Here is a 6,496-nt window from a genome sequence, read left to right on the forward strand (position 1 = left end):
TAAAAATGACTATTTACACTAAATATTATATTTGGCAGAGGATACTTATTGTCTAGACGAAATAAATAAAATATGGTGTGATACAAAATAAAGAAAAATAAGATGAGCATAAAATAAAGGAAAATAATAATTTAGCTATTTCAGTTAACTTATCATTTAGTTTTACCAAACACTTTCATTAAATCAACTAGGTTATAAGCTTTCAGCTTTAAGCTCATGACTTATATATTATAAGTTTTGAGCTAACTCATCGGTCAATTTTATTAAACATAACTAAAATATATTTTTGACCTTTTTTTTAATTAAAAAATTTAGCTATTTTAGTTTAACTTTTTCTTTTTTACTTTTAATCATTTAAAAGTTTGTTTTTGTCAGACAAAAAGGAATATTCAATTAAGAGGAACCACAACAGTACCATGCAAAAATTATAAGCAACAATGTTCAAGGAATGAAAACAAAAGCCCTGCCATTACAAAATAAATATCCCTTCAAAGCAAATATTAAGACTAGGGATGAGAAAATGTACTTGTTGGATCCTATAAGTATTTGTAAAAGTATTTACAAGCGAGACAAATAATTACTCCTAATATTGAGGTTGAGTATAAGACATGTATAAATTCACAAATATACGTGGGCATAGATGCGGATATAGGTACTATAATATCCAACCCATCATGTGTCGCACATATCATATATATATATATATAATTTGTTGTGAAAAATAATTATATTTTTTATGACTAATACTTTAAGTCTTTAATATCTAACCGTATTACTATCTATGAGAGAGTGAAAAACACTACACTTTTAATTAGAATTTTTGTTAAACAATTAAAACATTAACTTTAACAATCACTATTAAATAATTATCTTTGTAATTTTATTTAGTTATGACTAGTTTGAATGAACCAATGTTATATTTGTTTGTTTTTAATGTTGTGTATGTACATGCTTTTAATGTTATGTTTGAAATATTTAAGAATAAATTTTTAAAGACCCCTACATTAAAATGACATATTACCACTATTATGCTATACAACTACTACCATTACTTCGTGAATATACCCTCTCTCTCCTGCTTTTTCTCAATCTATACTATTTTGTAATTTAATTCTCAATCTACACTGTTTGGGACTTTGTGCTTGGAACTGATGAATTTATAGCGCAATCTACACTAGTTTCATGAGCAACTTTGTGCTTTGTATGAAGGTGAATACACTCTCTCTCTCTTTTGTTTTTTTTTTAATTTAAAATATTATAAAATATAAATAGTATATTATATAATTTTTTTAATTGGTTTTAAAATTACTTATTTAATAAATTAAATTTTATAATTTTTTTATTTTTTTAAAGAAAAATATACAGATAAACAAAAATAAAAAGTTAGATAAAATTAGAGTACAATTTTTTAGTTACGTTGTATGTACTTTTGTAGTTAAATTTATGTGCTGTTGATATTTTTTTGTTATGTTTATTAATTAAAAAAATAAGAAAATTAGTTAGTAGTATTAAAATAAACTAAAAAACACAGTAAAAAAATTAATTGATAAATCTATCTTATACAATAGACATAAAATTCCAAAGAATAGTAACTGAGATGATAGTCGAAAATAATAAAACATATTAAAAAATAAAATTATAACACAAATATGACAAAACTAATGATGATTTAAAATATGTTGTGCAAGATACATGTCTTCCGAGTGTTGTCAATGCCGACCGTGATATATTCCCGATATTTGATGGATGATAACTGCTAAATATGATTTATTTTTTTAATAAAAATATTCAATTATCATTTTTTATTGCATTTTATTATAATTAAATTGAATTTTACGGCCATACATTTATAGTAATCTTAAGAATATTCAATTATCATTTTATTATTATTTTTAAAATAATTACTATAAAAATTAATAAATGTATGTCACACAATAATAATAGGTAGCTAGATAACAGTGTATTAGAGCATGATGTGTTATTTCATATGTATTTATTGGTAATTATTAAATTACAACTCAATCTTTTTTATCTTTTGTATACAAGTGGATAAAGTGACAAATATAAAAAAAATTTGATGTAATAGATAGTGTGATAATTACAAGTAGCATGTGCAAATGAATTGATGTAGGGTTGTTTCAATTTAATTAATGTTATTGAGTTTGAGTTTTGAATATGTAACTAAATTAAATATAAGGATAAATAGTTATTTTTATCCTTGAATGTATAAATCGTTAACAAATTCTTTTCTGAAAGATTAAAATTTAAAATTTAGTCTCCAGAAGTATAAAAAGTGTGACAAATTTATTCGCCCGTTAACTTTCATTCATTATGGTTGATAAAATACCCTACGTGATATAAATGAATGAATTTGTCACAAAATTGATTGCCAACGTGGTTATGCTAAATAAATTGAAAGAAAATGTTAGTAAGTTACCATTAGTAGACTTAAATGTTAGTATTTTTTGTTGGACTAAAATGTTAGCAATTTATTTTTGGATGAAAATGTCATTAATTTTTATTTTGAACCAAAATATCAGTACGTTTTCATTGGACAAATAAATGTTAGTAATTTTTTATTGGACGTAAATGTCAATAATTTTTTTTATTGAATTTTAATCTTCAGGGACAAATTTTTCAGCGATTTATACATTCAATAATGAAAATGACTATTTAGACTAAATATTATATTTGATTGAGGATACTTATTGTCTAGATGAAATAAATAAAATATGGTGTGATACAAAATAAAGAAAAATAAGATGAACATAAAATAAAGGAAAATAATGATAAGTCTAAATATATTTAAGCTAAATGTTTGGTAAATAAATTTATTTTAGTAGCATATTTTGATAGCCTACTTAAAGTACTTCATGGAAAATAAGTTAACTTATAAGGTATTAGGTTTTTTTCTTCTTTTCAATTTTATCCTTACTATTTTATTTGAAATTTAATTTTACCATTTTATTAAATTTAAGAACCCTCTTATCTTTTTTGGTCGCCATCTGAAAAAACCTTCGTACTTAATTTTTCGAAGTCATGCAATTAAGAGACATACACATCTAAGTTCTTGTTGTACAAATAAAAAAAAGGAATTTTTAAGAAAAATTATAAAGAATTTTTATTTTATTTTTTGTTTTAAAATAATAATATTATTAATAAAGTATTTAAATGTTAAAAATGATTTTAAACCATATAATTCTAATAAATTTAATTTTACTTTTCCCAAAAAAAATGAAAAATTTATTTTTACCATTTTTATAATATAAAGTTTACAAAATTGTTAACCTACTTTTTAAGATGATAGGTTATTAAAAATAAAATTCAAATATTAAAAATATTAAATATGTTTTTTTATATTATTTGACATTTATCAGTTAACTTACCACTTAATTCTCCCAAATACTTTTATTAAATCGTTAGCTTATAAGCTTTCAACTTTAAGCTCATAACTTATATATTATAAGTTTTGAGTTAACTCATCGATTGATTTTATCAAACATAATTAAGATAGACTTTCGACCTTTTTTTTAAATAAAAGATTTAGCTATTTTAGTTTTTTTTTTTTTTACTTTTAATCATTTAAAAGTTTGTTTTTGTCAGACAAAAAAATATTCAATTAAGAGGAACCACAACAGTACCAAGCAAAAATTACAAGCAACAATGTTGAAGGAATGAAAACAAAAGCCCTGCCGTTACAAAATAAATATCCCTTCAAAGCAGATATTAAGACTAGGGATAAGAAAATATACTTGGATTCTATAAGTATTTGTAAATATTGAGATTGAGTATAAAACAGGTATAAATTCATATATATATATATATAATTTGTTGTGAAAAATAATTATATTTTTTATGATTAATACTTCGAATCTCTAATATTTAACAGTATTATTATTTATGAGAGAGTGAAAAATACTATATTTTTAATTAGAATTTTTGTTAAATTATTAAAACATTAATTTTAACAATTACTATTAAATAATTATTTTTGTAATTTTATTTATTTATGACTAGTTTAAATGAACCAATGTTATATTTATTTATTTTTAATGTTTTGTGTACGTGTATGTTTTTAATGTTATGATTAAAATATTTAAGAATAAATTTTTAAAGACCCTACATTAAAATGACATATTACCACTATTATGCTATATAACTACTCCCAGTACACGTTGCTTGCATGAGCATGAACTCTTCACAGCTGTTCATTCCCCTGCATGGAATGCTTAGGTGTCCTCCAAGTACCGTATTAGACAAATTAATAGTAATAGACAAAAAGAGAATCCATCAAATAATGAAATCCGAGCTTCTCCCTTAAGGGGTGATTTGGTTGCTAAGAAGGAGAGATGACTTGAAGAGAATTTTTACTATTTAATGTGAGCCTTATTTTTTTATTTTATTTTTTCCATTCTCTTTCTTCTCTCTACTTTAAAGTTTTTATTTGTTAAATTGAATTAGTCGTTCCATGAATTATTTGTGCGTCTTATATATGTTTTACTCACGTAGTATACAGGCCCCTATGATAAAATATTTTTCACGGTTTATTTTGTCATATGTATCATAAGTTAATAAAATTAATATGATAAATTAAAAAAAAAATCAGCTTAGTCCAACACAAAAAAGTAATTTTATTTCAAATATAAAAAACTAAACGAAACGAAAAAATCAAGATAAAAGAAAAAAAGTATATTTTAATAATTTCAGATGCATGTATGGTGTGTCATTTGAAGTAAAAAAAAGTATTTTTTTAAGGAAGAAAATAAAGTATTATTTACTTGTATCCCTTATTAATTTTTCCCGTTACCGATATGTAGCCACATCACTGTGAAGTGGCAAAGCCGAGCTGCTACGTATTTAAAATAATGTTATCAATAGTTTTGAAACATTTTATTGAGATTGATTTATTGAGCCACGTGGTTGTTTCTAGTGTCGTATTTTTTCCCATGTGACACAATCCATTATTTTAAAGAAAAAGTCATTCACTTGGATGTTTCTATTTCATGAGGTGAATTCTTTTGTATCCATAGGTCTAGGAATCAATCAAAGATAGATATAACGAACTTTTAATAATTCACGTATTATATTCAATTAAATAAATAAAACTTTAATTAATTATAAGATTAATTCTATATATATATATATATATATATATATATATATATATATATATATATAAGAAATTTTTTAATAATATATTCTCTAACATAGTCATGAGGTAGTGTTAACTCAAATTTATTTAAAATTATAAAATAAAAAGAAAATAATTAACTATAAATGAAACAAAAATTTACAAAAAATTATAATTTTTAATAAATTTTAACTAATAGTAGAAAATATATATGTTCAAAAAAGTTAGTTTAAGAGTATGCTAATAACATTTTTTGTATAATAAAATACATAACCATAAATAAACTATTCACAAAAAAACCATAAATAAATTTCTTAAATGTATTAATGCTACATTCATAATTAATTAATTAATTATAATATATATATATATATATATATATATATATATATATATATTAATACATAACATTTATGGAAGATGACCGATGTTTAATCATCCCATAATATATTTTTGAGAAAGACTAAGAGTTTTAAGTGTAATTGAATTCCGAATTTAGGATTAACCTTATAGCCGGATCAAAAGAACTGAAACTTATGACAATATCTCAGGATTTTGTTGGGGGGCAAAAGATTTTAATTATGAGGGTTGAACTAAAAAATATTAAATAATAACAATAATATTATTTATATAATATTTTGTTAATTGTATAAAAAATAAATTATAAATAAACTGTTTTTAACTCTGTAATCAAAGAATTGTGAATAAACACAAAAGATATAAAAAGGAAACGTGATTTGTTTTAATTGATAAGAATAATGAAAATATAAAAAATAAAATTTATTACAGTTGATGAAGGATATGATCATATGATGCTTGATGGATGGAGTAAATGCAACATCAGAAGATGCTGTATTTTTATTTTTTTTTCAATGCAGTGTATGTCTTTTGAAGACTAGCTTTATGATATAAGTGAGCATCATGCATGAGTATGCATCTTGAATATTGTTTTTATTTTATTTTATTTTAATTGTATGTTTTTATTTAAGTTTGTTCATTTAATAATTAATATATTACATGATTAATTTTTTATATAATTAATATTTTATGTAATTAATATGTTTTTTTGCAATTAATATTTATTTTTATATAATTAATATGATCTATAATTAATATTTTATTTATTTATTCTAATTCATATTTAATTTAATTAATTTATTAAATTTATTTTTGAATTTTATTTACTTTTAGTATTTATTTATTTACGTATACTTTATTATTTAATTTTTAAATTTCATTTTAACTACCTCTCATTATTTAAGTCTACTTATGGTGAAGAAAAAAAACTAAAGTAGATAGGTGTCAATTATGTTTCATTTTAAATGTCTCTCATTTTTTTTTTATCTTTTTCTTTCTATCATATCA

This window comes from Glycine max, chromosome 4 (genome assembly GCF_000004515.6).
Source record: "Glycine max cultivar Williams 82 chromosome 4, Glycine_max_v4.0, whole genome shotgun sequence".
Lineage (NCBI taxonomy): Eukaryota > Viridiplantae > Streptophyta > Magnoliopsida > Fabales > Fabaceae > Glycine > Glycine max.